Genomic DNA, 21,384 nt, shown 5'->3' on the forward strand with positions numbered 1-21,384 from the left:
TTTGTTTACTGACCAATTTGGTTGCCATCAGTTTCTGTGTTCGTTCCCTATGATGTCCGCTCCTTCAGTGGCCGTCACCCTCAGAGGACATTCCCGAAAATAGCCAACCCCTGGTCACAAACGCCCCAGTGCGCCTATACCTGTCTTTGCCAACACCTGTATTATACAGCCACCCAGCTGCCAACAACAACACCAGTGGCTATCGTCAACTGGCGGAGGGTAATTGCAAATCACTGACTCTATAGTTTGCTGTCCATATTTATTCACAACACTAATGGTAACACACTCTGCTAATGTTCGATACTTGGAATTACTCACATCTCTCGTTTCAACCCTCCCACCCACCCACCCTCATATAGCAGATTCGTTTCTAGCCTAGCCACAATGTAATGTTTCATATAGTCCACAAGTCTGGTACCAAACCGTAAAGTTCGATCCCCTAGCTGCCCCAAACTCCTTATTACATTTAGCTTGAGTTGCTTAAATGTTTGAAGAACATATCGCTGTTAATAACTCCTGTAACCAGCACATATTCTTGGAGCTGCACTTCTTACCAGTTGTCATAGTTGTTCACCGTTACCATAGGTTCTTTCCTCCTGGTAGTGTACTTGGAATGGCATGTGACCACAACTGATCACCCAGAGGCTGACCCTTCAGGGTGCTGACCCTTCCAGTTGTTGACACTTCCAGGGTAACAAACCCCTCCAGTGGCCGACCCTTCCAGTCGCCGACCCCTCCGGTTGCCATCCCCTCAGGTAGCTAACTCCTCCGGTGGCCGACCCCTAGTGTGGCCGACCCCTTTGGTAGCTAACCCCTTTGGTTACTGACCCCTTCGGTTGCCATCCCTTTCTGTATTCGATCCCTTTGGTGGCTGCCCTTTCAGTGGCCAACACCTTCAGAAGCCATTCCCCATCATGGTCAACCTCCCTGGTCACTAACGGAACCAGTGGGCTACAATTGCATTATCCAAGTAACCTCATTACTCACCATCACAGTGGCAAAAAGAAAAATTAAGTGGGGTCCTTCTGGAGACAGGCCCTTAGTGTCAACTCACGACCTTATGATTGTCACTTCAGTTCAACATCAATACTGACTGCCAGCGCTAATGGTGACATTATCTGACAATGGCCGACCCTTGTATATCCTCACACCTCTGGTTGCAATGCTCTCAAATGGCCATCATCTCTATGGCTGTGCTGTTGTGTGGCTGCCTCATGTAACCTGCCACTTTGGTGCCATAATCAGCAGTTTTATCCCCTTGCAGTGGTCGAATCCTTATTGCCTTTGGCTTCAGTGGCTCACTCTTTCGAAGGGCACTAATATTCTGACAACTTACTTCGATGCTGACAACTCCTGTGATCATGACCCCTTCTTGCAGCTGCCCTAATTACCAAATCTCATAGTTTTTTACCCTTACTAGTGATGACATCCCCGTGTTGGTCAAATCGGAATGGCTACAGAAAACAACTCACTTCCCAGAGGCATCTCATTAGGTTTCTGTGCCTTCCAGTTGTTGTCTTTGTGCAGGGAACACACTCTGCCAGTTGCCGACTCTTGTTGTTTCCAACTCCTATAGTTGCCATCACCACACATATCTAACTCCTCCCACGACCAACCCCTAGTTTGGCCAACTGCTTGGGTAGTCTAGCACTTTGTTTACTGACCAATTTGGTTGCCATCAGTTTCTGTGTTCGTTCCCTATGATGTCCGCCCTTTCAGTGGCCGTCACCCTCAGAGGTTATTCCTGAAAATAGCCAACCCCTGGTCACAAACGCCCCAGTGCGCCTATACCTGCCTTTGCCAACCACCTGTATTATGCAGCCACCCAGCTGCCAACAACAACACCAGTGGCTATCGTCAACTGGCGGAGGGTAATTGCAAATCACTGCCTCTATAGTTTGCTGTCCATATTTATTCACAACACTAATGGTAACACACTCTGCTAATGTTCGATACTTGGAATTACTCACACCTCTCGTTTCAACCCACCCACCCACCCACCCCCCAAATAGCAGATTCGTTTCTAGCCTAGCCACAACGTAATGTTTCATATAGTCCACAAGTCTGGTACCAAACCGTAAAGTTCGATCCCCTAGCTGCCCCAAACTCCTTATTACATTTAGCTTGAGTTGCTTAAATGTTTGAAGAACATATTGCTGTTAATAACTCCTGTAACCAGCACATATTCTTGGAGCTGCACTTCTTACCAGTTTTCATAGTTGTTCACCGTCACCATAGGTACTTTCCTCCTGGTAGTGTACTTGGAATGGCATGTGACCACAACTGATCACCCAGAGGCTGACCCTTCCAGTTGTTGACACTTCCAGAGTAACAAACCCCTCCAGTGGCCGACCCTTCCAGTTGCCGACCCCTCCGGTTGCCATCCCCTCAGGTAGATAACTCCTCCGGTGGCCGACCCCTAGTGTGGCCGACCCCTAGTGTGGCCGACCCATTTGGTAGCCAACCCCTTTGGTTACTGACCCCTTCGGTTGCCGTCCCTTTCTGTAGTCGACCCCTTTGGTGGCTGCCCTTTCAGTGGCCAACACCTTCAGAAGCCATTCCCCATCATGGTCAACCTCCTTGGTCACTAACGCAACCAGTGGGTTACAATTGCGTTATCCAAGTAACCTCATTACTTACCATCACAGTGGCAAACAGTAAAATGAAATGCCGTCCTTCTGGTGACAGGCCCTTAGTGTCAACTCACGACCTTATGATTGTCACTTCAGTTCAACATCAATACTGACTGCCAGCGCTAATGGTGACATTATCTGTCAATGGCCGACCCTTGTATATCCTCACACCTCTGGTTGCAATGCTCTCAAATGGCCATCATGTCTATGGCTGTGCTGTTGTGTGGCTGCCTCATGTAACCTGCCACTTTGGTGCCATAAACAGCAGTTTTATCCCCTTGCAGTGGTCGAATCCTTATTGCCTTTGGCTTCAGTGGCTCACTCTTTCGAAGGGCACTAATATTCTGACAACTTACTTCGATGCTGACAACTCCTGTGATCATGACCCCTTCTTGCAGCTGCCCTAATTACCAAATCTCATAGTTTTTTACCCTTACTACTGATGACATCCCCGTGTTGGTCAAATCGGAATGGCTACAGAAAACAACTCACTACCCAGAGGCAGCTCATTAGGTTTCTGAGCCTTTCAGTTGTTGTCCTTGTGCAGGGAACACACCCTTCCAGTTGCCGACTCTTGTTGTTTCCAACTCCTTTAGTTGCCATCACCACACATATCTAACTCCTCCCACGACCAACCCCTAGTTTGTCCAACTGCTTGGGTAGTCAAACACTTTGTTTACTGACCAATTTGGTTGCCATCAGTTTCTGGGTTCGTTCCCTATGATGTCCGCTCCTTCAGTGACCGTCACCCTCAGAGGACATTCCCGAAAATAGCCAACCCCTGGTCACAAACGCCCCAGTGCGCCTATACCTGTCTTTGCCAACACCTGTATTATACAGCCACCCAGCTGCCAACAACAACACCAGTGGCTATCGTCAACTGGCGGAGGGTAATTGCAAATCACTGACTCTATAGTTTGCTGTCCATATTTATTCACAACACTAATGGTAACACACTCTGCTAATGTTCGATACTTGCAATTACTCACATCTCTCGTTTCAACCCTCCCACCCACCCACCCTCATATAGCAGATTCGTTTCTAGCCTAGCCACAATATAATGTTTCATATAGCCCACAAGTCTGGTACCAAACCGTAAAGTTCGATCCCCTAGCTGCCCCAAACTCCTTATTACATTTAGCTTGAGTTGCTTAAATGTTTGAAGAACATATCGCTGTTAATAACTCCTGTAACCAGCACATATTCTTGGAGCTGCACTTCTTACCAGTTGTCATAGTTGTTCACCGTCACCATAGGTTCTTTCCTCCTGGTAGTGTACTTGGAATGGCATGTGACCACAACTGATCACCCAGAGGCTGACCCTTCAGGGTGCTGACCCTTCCAGTTGTTGACACTTCCAGGGTAACAAACCCCTCCAGTGGCCGACCCTTCCAGTCGCCGACCCCTCCGGTTGCCATCCCCTCAGGTAGCTAACTCCTCCGGTGGCCGACCCCTAGTGTGGCCGACCCCTTTGGTAGCCAACCCCTTTGGTTACTGACCCCTTCGGTTGCCGTCCCTTTCTGTAGTCGATCCCTTTGGTGGCTGCCCTTTCAGTGGCCAACACCTTCAGAAGCCATTCCCCATCATGATCAACCTCCCTGGTCACTAACGGAACCAGTGGGCTACAATTGCATTATCCAAGTAACCTCATTACTCACCATCACAGTGGCAAAAAGAAAAATTAAGTGCCGTCCTTCTGGAGACAGGCCCTTAGTGTCAACTCACGACCTTATGATTGTCACTTCAGTTCAACATCAATACTGACTGCCAGCGCTAATGGTGACATTATCTGTCAGTGGCCGACCCTTGTATATCCTCACACCTCTGGTTGCAATGCTCTCGAATGGCCATCATCTCTATGGCTGTGCTGTTGTGTGGCTGCCTCATGTAACCTGCCACTTTGGTGCCATAAACAGCAGTTTTATCCACTTGCAGTGGTCGAATCCTTATTGCCTTTGGCTTCAGTGGCTCACTCTTTCGAAGGGCACTAATATTCTGACAACTTACTTCGATGCTGACAACTCCTGTGATCATGACCCCTTCTTGCAGCTGCCCTAATTACCAAATCTCATAGTTTTTTACCCTTACTACTGATGACATCCCCGTGTTGGTCAAATCGGAATGGCTACAGAAAAGAACTCACTACCCAGAGGCAGCTCATTAGGTTTCTGAGCCTTTCAGTTGTTGTCCTTGTGCAGGGAACACACCCTTCCAGTTGCCGACTCTTGTTGTTTCCAACTCCTTTAGTTGCCATCACCACACATATCTAACTCCTCCCACGACCAACCCCTAGTTTGGCCAACTGCTTGGGTAGTCAAGCACTTTGTTTACTGACCAATTTGGTTGCCATCAGTTTCTGTGTTCGTTCCCTATGATGTCCGCTCCTTCAGTGGCCGTCACCCTCAGAGGACATTCCCGAAAATAGTCAACCCCTGGTCACAAACGCCCCAGTGCGCCTATACCTGCCTTTGCCAACCACCTGTATTATACAGCCACCCAGCTGCCAACAACAACACCAGTGGCTATCGTCAACTGGCGGAGGGTAATTGCAAATCATTGCCTCTATAGTTTGCTGTCCATATTTATTCACAACACTAATGGTAACACACTCTGCTAATGTTCGATACTTGGAATTACTCACATCTCTCGTTTCAACCCTCCCACCCACCCACCCCCCAAATAGCAGATTCGTTTCTAGCCTAGTCACAATGTAATGTTTCATGTAGTCCACAAGTCTGGTACCAAACCGTAAAGTTCGATCCCCTAGCTGCCCCAAACTCCTTACTACATTTAGCTTGAGTTGCTTAAATGTTTGAAGAACATATCGCTGTTAATAACTCCTGTAACCAGCATATATTCTTGGAGCTGCACTTCATACCAGTTGTCATAGTTGTTCAACGTCACCATAGGTTCTTTCCTCCTGGTAGTGTACTTGGAATGGCATGTGACCACAACTGGTTACCCAGAGGATGACCCTTCAGGGTGCTGACCCTTCCAGTTGTTGACACTTCCAGGGTAACAAACCCCTCCAGTGGCCGACCCTTCCAGTTGCCGACCCCTCCGGTTGCCATCCCCTCAGGTAGCTAACTCCTCCGGTGGCCGACCCCTAGTGTGGCCGACCCCTTTGGTAGCCAACCCCTTTGGTTACTGACCCCTTCGGTTGCCGTCCCTTTCTGTAGTCGACCCTTTTGGTGGCTGCCCTTTCAGTGGCCAACACCTTCAGAAGCCATTCCCCATCATGGTCAACCTCCCTGGTCACTAACGGAACCAGTGGGCTACAATTACATTATCCAAGTAACCTCATTACTCACCATCACTGTGGCAAACAGTAAAATTAAGTGCCGTCCTTCTGGTGACAGGCCCTTGGTGTCAACTCACGACCTTATGATTGTCACTTCAGTTCAACATCAATACTGACTGCCAGCGCTAATGGTGACATTATCTGTCAGTGGCCGACCCTTGTATATCCTCACACCTCTGGTTGCAATGCTCTCAAATGGCCATCATGTCTATGGCTGTGCAGTTGTGTGGCTGCCTCATGTAACCTGCCACTTTGGTGCCATAAACAGCAGTTTTATCCCCTTGCAGTGGTCGAATCCTTATTGCCTTTGGCTTCAGTGGCTCACTCTTTCGAAGGGCACTAATATTCTGACAACTTACTTCGATGCTGACAACTCCTGTGATCATGACCCCTTCTTGCAGCTGCCCTAATTACCAAATCTCATAGTTTTTTACCCTTACTAGTGATGACATCCCCGTGTTGGTCAAATCGGAATGGCTACAAAAAACAACTCAATACCCAGAGGCAGCTCATTAGGTTTCTGAGCCTTTCAGTTGTTGTTCTTGTGCAGGGAACACACCCTTCCAGTTGCCGACTCTTGTTGTTTCCAACTCCTTTAGTTGCCATCACCACACATATCTAACTCCTCCCACGACCAACCCCTAGTTTGGCCAACTGCTTGGGTAGTCAAGCACTTTGTTTACTGACCAATTTGGTTGCCATCAGTTTCTGTGTTCGTTCCCTATGATGTCCGCTCCTTCAGTGACCGTCACCCTCAGAGGACATTCCCGAAAATAGTCAACCCCTGGTCACAAACGCCCCAGTGCGCCTATACCTGCCTTTGCCAACCACCTGTATTATACAGCCACCCAGCTGCCAACAACAACACCAGTGGCTATCGTCAACTGGCGGAGGGTAATTGCAAATCACTGACTCTATAGTTTGCTGTCCGTATTTATTCACAACACTAATGGTAACACACTCTGCTAATGTTCGATACTTGGAATTACTCACATCTCTCGTTTCAACCCTCCCACCCACCCACCCTCAAATAGCAGATTCGTTTCTAGCCTAGCCACAATGTAATGTTTCATATAGTCCACAAGTCTGGTACCAAACCGTAAAGTTCGATCCCCTAGCTGCCCCAAACTCCTTATTACATTTAGCTTGAGTTGCTTAAATGTTTGAAGAACATATCGCTGTTAATAACTCCTGTAACCAGCACATATTCTTGGAGCTGCACTTCTTACCAGTTGTCATAGTTGTTCACCGTCACCATAGGTTCTTTCCTCCTGGTAGTGTACTTGGAATGGCATGTGACCACAACTGGTTACCCAGAGGATGACCCTTCAGGGTGCTGACCCTTCCAGTTGTTGACACTTCCAGGGTAACAAACCCCTCCAGTGGCCGACCCTTCCAGTTGCCGACCCCTCCGGTTGCCATCCCCTCAGGTAGCTAACTCCTCCGGTGGCCGACCCCTAGTGTGGCCGACCCCTTTGGTAGCCAACCCCTTTGGTTACTGACCCCTTCGGTTGCCGTCCCTTTCTGTAGTCGACCCCTTTGGTGGCTGCCCTTTCAGTGGCCAACACCTTCAGAAGCCATTCCCCATCATGGTCAACCTCCCTGGTCACTAACGCAACCAGTGGGTTACAGTTGCATTATCCAAGTAACCTCATTACTCACCATCACAGTGGCAAACAGTAAAATTAAGTGCCGTCCTTCTGGAGACAGGCCCTTAGTGTCAACTCCCGACCTTATGACTGTCACTTCAGTTCAACATTAATACTGACTGCCAGCGCTAATGGTGACATTATCTGTCAATGGCCGACCCTTGTATATCCTCACACCTCTCGTTGCAATGCTTTCGAATGGCCATCATGTCTATGGCTGTGCTGTTGTGTGGCTGCCTCATGTAACCTGCCACTTTGGTGCCATAAACAGCAGTTTTATCCCCTTGCAGTGGTCGAATCCTTATTGCCTTTGGCTTCAGTGGCTCACTCTATCGAGGGCCACTAATGGTGTGACAACTTACATCGCTTCTTACAAGTTCTGTGATCATCACCTATTCTTACAGTGGCCCGTATTACGAAAGATGGTAATTGTTGTCCCTCACTTCTGGAGTCATCTCCCTCTGTAGTTGAAGTCGGTTTGGCAAGTGACTATACCTGACCACTCCGAGGCTGTTTGTTCTGGTTGCTGTCCCTTCCAGAAGTGGACTCCTTGCTTGTAACATACCCACCCACTTGCCAACCCTTCTAGTTGCCGACCCCTCTAGTTGCTATCCTGTTATGTAGCTACCTCCTCCAGTGGTCGACCCTAATGTTGCTGACTACTTTGGTAGTCAACTCCTTTGGTTTGTGACCCTTATGTTTATGTTCCTTTCTGTGGTTGATCCCTTTGGTAGCTGCCCCGTCAGTGACCAACACCTCTAGAGTCCATTCCCTATTGTTGCCAACCTCTCTTTACAATAATGACCCTGTGGTCTTCAACTGTATACGCCAAGCACTCTAATTAACAAGCGTCTATGCTGGCAACATCCAACCTCAGTGCCCACTCACTAGTCGCATTCAGTTAGTAGTTTCTCACTAAACCCTTCAGTTTCTGTACCATTCTGCTTCCTAACAGTAACTGTGAAACTTTCGATTAATGGATAGTCTTTACGGTTCCTCACCACATTGGTTTGAGTCATCTCAAGTGGCCAACTCCTCCCTGACCTAGCTGTAGTGTGGCAGAGTTCTTAATCATATCACGTTGATATGAGACCCCTCAGTTTTATCACCTTGCAATGACCGACCCCTCATGAGCTATAGTTTCACTGCGTGACATCATTGAACACATATCCACAATGTCCTCACCACTCTGGATGCTAACCGTTCCACTGCTCAGCCACGCCTCTTTCGGCTGCCCTTTTTCGAGTGCTTATAGTTGTGGACCCCTATTGTTGGTGACATTCCCTCTGGTAGTAAACTGGCTGCAGCTTCATTAGCTGACATCTTTGATGGTCGCCCGTATTGTGCCCACCTGTTTGGATGCCGATCGTTCTTGTGACCAACTTCCTTTCGTGCAGCTGCCGTTACCAACCTTTGTAGTTATGGGCTGTTGCTCTTGGTGACATTCCCCCTGTTGGTGAACCCACAATGGCAGCTGACCACACGGAGTCTGACCCTTCAGGATTTTGATAATACTAGTAGTCGACACCTCAGGAGATGGCCCCTGTCAGTGGCCGACACTTTCAGGTCCCCAACCCTCCGGTTTGCTGTCCCCCCAGTTAGCTAACTCCTCCAGCAGCCAACCCCTAGTGTAGCTCACCCCTTTAGCAATCAACTAAGTATGCAAATTTTCGTGAATAATCTGGTTACAAGAAAAACATAACTGTTAGTATAGAACACCCTATTTCGCCCAGTTATCACATATGGGTCAGAGGATGGACATTGACAGAACATGACAAAAATGCACTGAGCACTTTTAAGCGGAAAGTGCTACGTAAAATCTATGGTCCAACGAGGGAGGAAGAAGGCTGGACAATACGCTACAACGCCGAATTACAAGTGTTAATACACGGTGGGGACAGAGTAAAATTTGTAAAATCACAGTGAATGCGATGGCTAGGACACGTGGAGATAATCTTTGAGGATAGAATTCCAAAGAAAATGATGAAAGGTGTGACCCATTCGGCTAGGCGAAAAAGAAGACCTAGAAGAAGATGGACTGACGACTTAATAGTGGATCTCACTAGTATGGGAGGCCGTTGGTGGAAAAGATAATCAAACAACCGAGAAATGTGAAGGAAGATAGTCGAAGAAACCAAAGTGAACCAAGGGCTGTAGCGCTACCTAATAGGAAGAAGACGATGGTGTTTGGTGGCTTTCTTTCAAACATCAGTTCGCATGGAGTGTATCTTGTACCCTCATGCCAAACTTAAACTTACGCAGGTCGTTTTCCTCCTATTGCAAACTGTTCTACACAACCTCTTCAGTTATTTCACAACCTGCTTACTCGGGTTGCCTTGTGGAAAATACTCGAAAGGGGAAATCTTAGTACGCCGAATGGTACTTTTCTCTACTGTTTTCCCAAATTTCTTCCCCACAAACTGCGGACCATTATGAGAAAGTAAAGGCTGAGATCTTACAGTCTGGAGAAAACTTGTCTACCAACACTGTGGCATTCGCTCTGGGAATAGGGTATAACGGCAGATGTTTAGAGAAACCAAACCAACACAACTCTGGGGAAGAACTTCCTTTACTACTATGATATTGCTTTTGGAAAGGTGTCTAGGAATTTCTTCACGAATACCTTCTAACAATTTTTTTTCGTCTGTGTTGTTAGAAGTATAGTGTGTGTCAATTAGGGGTCATCTCATGTATGGCACTGTCAAGCTAATATCGCACAATCCATTCCTTGATGCCAAGGGTTTTGACAGGTCTATATAAATACTTCTTTTGGCATATCGTTCGTCAGATAATAAACCACTATTCTTTTTCTCCTCGATTTGCTACTGCATTTTCAACATTTGCAGTTGGAGTACTGCCCTCAAAAGTGGCAACTTAAATCCTATGCTAACGTTTACCAGAATGTGTATTACTATTTGCTTATCATCAGCAGAAAATTCGTGATACTCTCTTCGAATGGATACTTTCTTCGAATGGATTTCTAAATATTCAGAATACACACTGTAACTAATTTTCTTGTTTGCTCTGCGGCTGTAAAATCTGTTTTGTAATAAGAAATTTCACTAACTTTCTCTCTCTGTCTATCCTCCCTCTCTGTCCATCTACTATTTCCGTTCCTTCGTGACCTTGAGCCTTGTTTATTGTCATTGCCAACGAAAGCTTGAATTGGAATTTAACACGCTTAAAATAAATGCGTGAATTACAAAGTTTCGCACGATACAGCTTTCGTAGTAGTATTCTGATCATAAGGCGATAAATTCGTTTTTTACTGTTAAAACAGACTGTGATGAAAAAAAAAAACAGCACATGGGAGAATAATTTTGTTTAACGGTTTAAATATCATGCTATTGTTGTTAAAATTGACTGCGAGAAGGAAAAGGAAACTGCACATTATGACAGTAGAGCATAGCACAGCACTTCCTTTATTGCAATCGATTTTAACAAATAATTTGTGCATGCTGATGAGAGTATCGTACAAAAATTTGAAGTAAAACGGTCAAGTACATTTCGAGATTGCCAGTAACAACTTTAAAGAGCGACTTGTTTTTCTATTTGGTAGTATACATTTGCATCCAATTAAAGTTTCTCACTGAAGTAATGCCTTTGTCTCCCTCTACACTACGATCGTAGGACTTAAAAACTTGTTCCGTGAATAGTTCCAAGGTGCCCACTAATGGCGGTAAATCCAACATTCTCTACTGATTGAGTGCTACGAACACGAGAAACCAAGGACATATAGTACTGGTACTAAGGATACAAACTGCATTGGCAAAACGATAAAATTAATCGACCTTATTTAATTAAACTCTACTGATTGAGTGCTAGGAACACGAGAAACCAAGGACATATAGTAGCACTGTACTGGTACTAAGGATACAAACTGCATTGGCAAAAAGATAAAATTAATCGACCTTCTTTAATTAAACTTAAGCATAAAGAACAGTATCAAATCGTATTTCATTCTGTTAGTGTTCAAAATTTTTAAGAATCCTATGATATAAACGGCAAATAAGCTTCCTTATAAAGAAATCTTAATGCGTGAAATTCTACTGTAAGGGACTGCAAGTTCTTATGAAAATATTTCTTACGATATTTTCAAGGACATGTATTTAAAGGCGGAAGTGATACAGTCGACTTATCTAACATTATCTGCACGAGCGAATGGAAAAGCGCTCTTGGTTGCGGAAACTTCGGATAAGAATGAATAATTTATAGTAACCAGACTTTTCTATATTTACAACATCTATGAAAGTATTGCTTTCTCCAACTCAAACTGTTTAGAAAGGTATAATAAAGACTGGATGACTGGTTCTCCCGCAATCCAGTTACTTACTCTGAATATAAATGCCGTGGCAAAGATATTTACATTCATTAAGGTATACATGTACGACAGTGAGAATTTGTTATGCACCCGAAGAAAGGTACAGTCGATTTGACGCGTGTGTTTTGTGCATCACGGATTGGCAGAAATCAAGAGATGTTCGGTGATGACTTACCTTCCGACTGGCACGGTTGCTCCGTGTTCTTACCTTCCGACTGGTACGGTTGCTCCGTGTTCTTATCGTGTTTCAACGTATTCGTAAGGTTCTGCTGACGGGACGAACTCATTCACGTTGCTCACCAATCGCCTAGACTGAGGCTGTTGCCGCGCAACGACATTGACTGATGCAGGGACGCCTGCATTGTTGAGAACTTCGTCTCGTCACGATTTGTTTAAGTTTGCCTTACACGTAACTGTTTGATAAGCACGCATGCAAAAGCGTTTTGCGCAACTGTGGTTGAGGGTGTGTGGGATAATTCTGCGCAAGCGTCAGAACTGTACATGCTGATTGATGCTTGATCTGATTTCAGTTATGCAAGCTTGTACAAGCGTGTGCATACTCGTGCGTGTGTGCGAAGAATAGGAAGGGGCTTGTGCAAATAGCAGTCAGGTGTGGGACAGTTTCCGCACTGTGTTTAACGCGAGTAGTTTCCGTAGTCATCGTAATAAGCGACATTTTTTCAGCGACAGGCCTTTATATTAGCACCACATTCGAATTATCTGATGTTATACCAGCACAGAATTAAGTCACATTCTGTGTCCTCACACTCCAGAAATTCACTTGGAACATATGTCTGGCCTGTATTGGTAATTAAATAATTACATAAAGCAACAGTTGCTTTACTGCTTTATAAATACGGCGTACTTCAAGATTTATAGCATAGTGAAAACTTTTATAGAGTGCTGTCAAGATCCCAAAAACGATATCGGTAAGGAGTCTTCTGCATAAACGACAGTCGTAATTTTACATTTAGAATTACAATGTCATCGGAAAACTTCAAAGTTTTTGTGGAGGAATGTACGATCTATGCAACTAACCGAATGCAGTTTGTTTATGCCATAGGCGTTTCGCTTCTTTTATTTGGGAAGCAGGATCACTGGCCTGAAATACATGTTTCCTTTTATACATCCAATAAACGTATTATGCGGTACATATAATATGCTGCTATATTACGTTTTGTTGTGTTTTCTCTTGCTTTTTAGCTTATAAGCAACTTCTGTAGCACAAGTTCCGTATTGTAAATGCATCGTTCGGTGTTACATAATACGGAAGTGGTGCTACACATGTATCGTTCGGTGTTACACAATACGGAACTTGTGCTTCTAACCTAAAAGGCAAGAGAAAAACACGAGAAAATGTAATATAGCAACATGTTATATCTACCACATAATACGTTTATTTTATGTATAAATGGAACCATGTATTTCAGGCCAGTGATGATGCTTCCCAAATAACAGAAGCGACACGCGTATGGCGTACCTACACTGCCTTCACGAATTTACAGCAACTAAGGGAAAGACGGAAAACAGATAAAAGTAGTGATTCAAAATTTTTGTTTCTTCTATCTGAACATTAGTTCCACTTCCAAATTTCTCCTTGGTTTCCTTTACTGCTTGCTCAGTGTACAGATGGGATAACTTCTGGGATAGTCACACTCCACTCTCAACTGCTTTCTTTTCATGTCCTTCCACTGATATCTGTTACAGAATGTAAATTATCTTTCGCTCCCTGAATTTATAGTGTTCATCTTTAACCATAGGGCTTGACTGGCTGTCTGGCAGGCCGCGGCGACAGAGGTCTCGCCCTCTGAAAGTTCGGTCGGAAGGCTTGATTCACACCTACCCGGCAGCCGACAAGCCGGCATTCTTGCCGGGTCGACACTCACACCCGACAGCAGCACGGCATGCCGTTCCGCGCCGTCCTTCCGCCAGCAGCTGCTTTCAGCCCGACCGGTTCTTAGTGTGGCTTGTCTTGTACAGACGTTTGAAGAGAAGAAGAAGGTTGCATTGGGTTCATCCACTCAATGTGAGAAGAGGCGAAGTGGGTGCATTCTTTGTTCTTTTTGAGGAATTAAGGGGAGATGAAGATAAGTTTTTTTAATTATTTTCGGATCAGTTCACGAACTTTTGACGATCTACATGATCGAATGAAGAGTTCCATTCTGCGCCGCAACACGTCCTTCCGAGAATGTATCCAGCCTAACAAATGTTGGCAATTACAATCAGCTTAGTGGGATAAGCAATAGTTAAAAATTTAAAAAGTTTATTATTCTGAAGGATATACATTTTTGTAATCATATTAAAAAATTGAAACATAGCTTAAAAATTGAACGACACAGCACATGAATTTTCAGAGGTTTGTGATGGCGTACAGGATCTGGAACATGTCCCTGAAAATTGCTTCACTGCTTGTTGGTAACACTGTGTGTCGGTTGTGGGTCGTTGTCTATTGACTTCTGCATTTGTAATTGGTTGTACCTCCTAAAGGCGTAAACATGTATATTCACGTGATGTAGTAGGATGAGCGGCAGTATTATTTTTATCTCACGACTTTATACGCTGTTTAATTTAAGAAACAATCTGGATAACTCTTAATTGAAACTCCACTACCTCATCGTCGTCAAATGTTTCCAGCGTTGGAACTATCCCGCTGAAAAAAGACACATGGCTATTGGATTTTCTGTGCAGTGCATTGATCAGCTCTACCTCTACAGGGCCAAGCTCCCTCTTCTTGTTACTGCGTGGTTTCGGTATGTCAGAATTACGTACTTCCTCTGTGAATGTCTCATTACAATCAGTTTCTGGTTCCTGAGTATCGTCAGTCAAGCAAAAAGTGTCATCAGGAACTGGTCTTCCCGAGGTCGCATTTTCAGTCACCGAGAAACTGTCGGCAGTCGGACGTGCTTCCGTTGTTTTCTTCAAAAATTGAAGCTGTTGGCTGCGTATGTACGTTCTGCGTGGTTGCCTCTCACTCCCAGATTGTAGATATGACTTATACATCCTCTCGCTTCTTTGGAAACAATCGCGAATATTCGCCCACTTCTTCATAACCAATTTGCCTGAAACTAAAATGTTAGATGAAGAGGTACATCACACTACTATCATTACAAAAAGACGTTTAATGGTTTTCAACCTGTCTGATATAAACGCGTTATGAAAGCCGGAAAAATTAAAGTATCTAGTGGTCTAGAAATTAACGTTTTTAGAAAACCAGTGTTGCCCACAATATAAAAAGTATTGTAAAGCAGTATGAGAATGAAATTTTGCATTGTAAAAACGTATGTTGATAAGTTATTACACACGAAGTTTGAGGTTTATCATGCAATTGCTTCTCGACATATGAAAAGCCTGACCTCACACTTCTTTCAAGCTACTATTTTTTCGTCAGTCTTCTTTTCAAACAGTCTTTATGAAAATTGGTCATGCAATTTTTTTTCGTTATTTCACGAAGGCCAAACCGTTGTACAATATGTCGTAGATTTGTTTCTTTCACAAATATATTGCCAGATATATATCTCAACGTTGTCGAAAATTAGGGGCGGTCTGTTGAAAGGTGCACGATAGGGCCAAATATTTCCATAAGTATTTAATTGGTTAACGTTAAACATTGCCATTGATCATTGGGGATATGTGTCAATGTTCATACAAAATTTAATCAAAATCCGTGTTGTTCATAAAGGAATACTTTCCTATTTTAGATCAGTGTGCATGGATTGGGCCTAATATAGGATAGTTCATTTTATTGCTTACGTTACAGCACCTGCTATATTCAGTTTACTTTTCCAGAAAGCTACACAGACATTCTACAATACTGAGACTTTCTTTTCAGATATCTGGCCAGTGGCTGTACGTTCACAGATCTTCATTATATTTACAGAGTTGGCATTTGCACTATCTTCTACGACCGTTCTCAGGACACCAATTAACAGTTGCTAAAAGAGCCTTCAGTTATCGCCTGTCAAGAGCCTGGAGATACTGAGTAATAAATGGAGGATTTTCCACAGAGCTATAAATTTAAAACTCGATTTTGCTCTTGACATTGTTAAGGCAAGTTTTGTTTTGCACAACTGTGTTCTTAAAAACGAAGGCTACAACTCCGATGGTACTCTGTATAACTGGACTTGAGAGTATAATAAGAAGTGAACGTGCACATGGGGGAATTTCTGCCACTAATGTACGAAAAATCATGACGGACTATTTTATAACACCTGAAGGATCTGTGACATTGTGGTTACCTAAAATTGAATGTGCCACTGATTGTAAAAAATGTTGTGGACTTAACATACAAAATAAAGATATGTCTTACCATAGTTGTCTCTATCCTTGTCATACATCCGTTCAAAACCTTCGTTCAATTGTTTGCAGACTTCGATCCATGCATTCCTGGTTTGTATTCTGTCTATATAACTACTTAAACTCTTGTCCCATAAAACTGGTCGATCCTGCACTAATATTATCAGAATTTCGACATCGATTTCTGCCATGGCACACTAGAAATCTTCAGAGCAGGCTGAACGACCAGAACAAAGCAAAACGCAACTGATCGGCAGACGACAGTAGATGTGAAGCCCTCTGCTGCCTGCCCCACTACACGCGCCGGGTGTTCCCCACGACAGCCGGCATCGGGGCCGACAGTGGGGGCCTCCGGCATCCCACGGCATCGGCCCGGCTGTCGGCCAGCCGGCCACGTCGTCTGTCGGGTAGGCTTGAAACGTCCCGTAAGCTCTTCACCCCCACAAACGGGTAGCCGGTGTCGGCTGCCGGGTAGATGTGAAACAAGCCTAAGGCTGTGAGGTGGGCGCTTGGGCCGAGGGGCAGAGGCGAGATTGTTGCTCGCAGTGTCACTTGGTGTTGGCTCGAGTGGCCTCGTATTCCGGATGGGTGTTTCGTCGCCGCGGTCTCTCCTGGTGCACACGAGGCGTGCTGGCCGCGGCTACTCGGACAGATCAGAATGGAACCGGTCGAAAGGAGTAAGCCGCCTGCCGTTTACCGCCGTAGCAGCGTTCTTGTGGACTGCGGCTAACAGACAAGGAATCCTACCGCTCAGGAAAAAAAGTTCAAATGTGTGTGAAATCTTATGGGACTTAACTGCTAAGGTCATCAGTCCGTAAGCGGATGCACTACTTAACCTAAATTATCCTAAGGACAAACACACACACCCAAGCCCGACGGAGGACTCGAACCTCCGCCGGAGCCAGCCGCACAGTCCATGACTCCAGCGCCTGAGACCGCTCGGCTAATCCCGCGCGGCTACGCGCCTCTCACATCGACGCCAACTTGCGTTTTCTAGCATATTGCCGGCTTTTATTACGGATGAGCACGCTTTACAAATTTCCCGGTGATTAACGTCGTTGCCTCGCACTTTGTGGTTTTGGTGCAAGGAAGTCTGCAATGCGACCAAATCTTTCAATCTCTTCTGGGTTTTAATCGATGGTGCTATGTATTGTACTCCTCTCGTTACTGGCATGTGTAGATCTCATTTTCTGGAACCGGCCAACCATGTTTCAGATAGGTAAATAGTGTGTAGTACAACTCGGCGCCCCTCAATATTCATGATTTTCGTAATTATGCTTTTAAGAACTGTTCCCTCTTATGTTTTGTGGTTCATAAAAACAAATCGGCAGCGCACCCCCCCCCCCCCCCCTCCCTCTCACCCTCCTGCTTCCTGCTTTTGTTTCTTTCTGTCTGATCAAGGTAATTTGTAAGCGAAATTTGTGAATTAATTCAGCACCCTTCTGGTGTGTTGATGGGAGCAGGCTTTTACTTGGAACAGTTAACTCGGGACTCAGCAAGCCGTAACTGTTGTTTATACGGCGAAGTGGGTTCGCGTGCAGCGCGTGTTGGCATTTAGTTCACTTGTTAAAGAATTTTATTGTCATTAAGCTGTTAGTTTGATGTTGCTTGAACGCCTGTTCACCCATTAGTTAATTGTTGACTAGAATTCGGCCTGTGTCCTCTAGTTCAAGTGCGAGTGCACTTGCAGTTATTTAAATCATGTGAGTCCAATATCAAGTTAAAGCACTTTTTATATTTCTTGTCAAGTGTTTAAAGCTTTCGGTTCTCGTTTAAGCTTATGTGCTTCGTTAAATCTCGGAAACCTTGCCATCAAATTCTGGTGCGTGTCTATTTGTGCCATCTGGAGTTGTTCATAATTGCCTTGAGGTGCCCGTATTTCTCGCCGTTTCGAACACACATGCGACTTCAGAAAATACTGAATGTTGATTGCATTCAATATAAATTTATTTGTCTTGAGAGAAAGGAGATTCTTGTGACTAATTGCAATATCTAAGGTGTATCCGTCATCAGTTGTTATCAAACGCACTTTAATATTATTTTACGACTATATTTTAGCATGAGACGGTGTCTCAGTTCTTTGTTCAGTCTAGCAAGTGAAGCGTTCCGATTAGTCGATAGCGTCGGAATTTGGCTTCAGTTTACAGTATTCATTGCATTGTTAACTTCTATTATTTCTCATAGAACTTGGGCGTTGTACTGAATTGTGTATTTAAAATTTTTTGTGTCACTAATGGTATTCAAACCCTGCTTGCCCAGTTCGTCCATCCTCAAAATAACCAAACTGTAGGCGCGCAGCCGTTTCTACTGGTCTTTCCTTTCTCGTGTAAACAAGTCATGCCGGTATTTTGTAGCCATTACTTACTGAACTGATGTCTCGGTAGCATAGAAATAGGAATTGTTACATTGTTCGTGAAGTCTGGCGATATTTCGCCTGTGTCATCTACCTTGTACATCAAGCGGAATAGTTTTGTTATCGCTGGCTCTTCCAAAGATCTCAATAAATTTGAGGGAATGACTTCTGCTTCAGGGACAAACTTCTGCATTACATTTTGTAATTTTTGCTTTGCACTCACCTCACCAGAAATCCTCTTCTTTCTGCCACTAGACTTCAGTCTGCTTTCCTTTCTGCCACTACAATTCAGTCTGCTTCCCTTTTTATGTTCTCTATACTAACTACACGATTAAGGGATATAACATTCCATGTTTCGACCGCAGAATGCCGGCTTCCTCATGACACCCTTCTTAATATCCCCTTCCGGAGATACGAATGGAAGGCTGTTTTTCCTTCTGAATATTTTACCCAAGAAGATGCCATTGTGATTCAACCATAAAGTAGAGTCGCATGCACTCGGGAGAAATAACGATTGTAATTACTCCTTGCTTTCAACTGTTCAAATTCCTACCGTAGTAAGGCCAGATTAAAACCGTGTGACGGACGCTAGTCGAAATCGCGACTTTTGCCTATCGTGGGCAAGTGCTCTACCGACTCAGCTACCCAAGCACGACTCACGACTCGCCCCGAACCGTCCTCACAGTTTTCTTCCCACCAGTACTTGCCTCCTTCATTATACACTAAAGGGCCGAAGAAACTGGCACACATGCCTAATATAGTGTAAGGCCCTCGCGAGCAGGCAGAAGTGCCGCAACGCGACGTGGCGTGGACTCGACTAATGTCTGAAGTAGTGCTGGAGACAAGTGAACCATGAATTCTGCAGGTCTGTAAATAAATCCGTATCAGTACGAACGGATGGAGATCTCTTCTGAACAGTACCTTGCAAGGTATCCCAGATATGCTCAATAATTTTCATGTCTGGGGAGTTTTGAAGTGTCTGAACTCAGACGAGTGTTCCTGGAGCCACTGTCTAGCAATTCTGGACGTCTGGGGTGTCGCCTTGTCCTGCTGGAATTGTTCAAGTCTGTCGGAATGCACAATGGACATGAATGGATACAGGTGATCAGACAGGATGCTTACGTACGTGCAACCTGTCAGAATCGTATCTAGAAGTATCACGAGTCCCATATCACTCCAGCTGCACAGTCCCACAACATTACTGAGCCTCCACCAGCTTGAACGGTCGTCTGGTGACATGCTGGATCCATGGGCTCATGAGTTTGTCTCCATACCGTCTATCCGCTCGATACAATTTGAAGCGATACTCGTCCGACCAGGCAACATGTTTCCAGTCATCAACAGTCCAATGCCGGTGTTGACGGGCCCAGGCGAGGCGTAAAGCTTTGTGTCGTGCATTTATCAAGGGTATGCAAGTGGGCCTTCGGCTCCGAACGCCTATATCGATGATGTTTCGTTGAATGGTTCGCAAGCTAACACTTGTTGATGGGTCAGCACTGAAATCTGCAGAAAGTTTCTGAATGGTTGTACTTCCGTCACGTTGAACGATTCTCTTCAGTTGACGTTGGTCCGGTTCTTGCAGGATCTTCTTTCGGCAGCAGCTATGTCGGAGATTTGATGTTTTTCCGGATTCCTAATATTCACTGTACACTAGTGAAATGGTCGTACAGGAAAATCCCCACTTCATCGCTATCTCTTAGATGCTGTGTCCCATCGCTCGTGGGCCATCTGTAACACCACGTTCAAACTCACTTAAATCTTAATAAGCTGCCATTGTAGCAGCAGCAACCGATCTAAAGCTGCGCCAGACACTTGTCTTATATACGCGTAGCCGACGGCAGCGCCGTATTCTGCCTGTTTACATATCTCTGTATGTGAATATGCATGCCTGGCAATGTTGGCTAATCGTTACAAGGCCAGGTCAGTCAGTCATCGAGACTGTTGCCCCTACAACTACTGAAAAGCCGACTGCTTCTCTTCTTGAACATGTTTCTCTGGCCTCTCTTCAGGTACCCTTCCGTTATGGTTGCACCTGTAGTACGGCTGTCTGCATCATTGAAGCAGGCAATTCACCCCCTCTGCAAGGTCCGTGGTCCGTGGAGGAATTATTTTCAATAAATCCACCGATATCTCCTTTTACTAGCGTAAAATTTATTTTATGCATGGCATTCACAGCATTGTAGATCTATGCATATTTAAAAGTTTCATCTAAATGTATACGTACTGCAAGTTTTGCACATGGTGTAAATCGCAGGCTCATTTGCCAAATTGCGAACATGAACACGTACACAAATACACAATGTTCGTACAGACACATCGATATTGTGAGCCTGCAAAATTTATTTCGCAGTTTAGTGGTCGAAGCAGTTACGGATTCAAACTCGATGCAACTTCCTAGGGAATTTTTTATACCTGAGACGATTCGCATCACAGCTTCTCTGCGCCATAACAGGTTGAAGTTTCAGCGATCTAGGCACGTCAGATAGATGGTTTCCTGTATATGACAAAGAATAAAATGTTGTTGTAATAATTTCCAGTTGGCCTAATAACAGTAGCAGTATTCTTAGCTATAGTATAAGATTTCTTCAGCCGTTTTTATACGGTATTTAGAATTTTCTGTTAGTCCAGAGTAGAGCTTGTGTTATATGAAATTATTATTAGCTAGGCGTGTTAAAATGACAAGCCGCAATTATCAAGTGGAAATAACTGCATTTACATATAAAGGGTGATTTTTTCCACCGAGTACAAACTCTAGGGATTGATCGATGAGAGGATGCGGAACAGAAAAGGCCTGATGAACTTATGTTCGGAAATGCATGGTTGCTTGCTAGAGA

Source organism: Schistocerca gregaria, chromosome 1 (genome assembly GCF_023897955.1).
Source record: "Schistocerca gregaria isolate iqSchGreg1 chromosome 1, iqSchGreg1.2, whole genome shotgun sequence".
In the NCBI taxonomy this organism is placed as follows: Eukaryota; Metazoa; Arthropoda; class Insecta; order Orthoptera; family Acrididae; genus Schistocerca; species Schistocerca gregaria.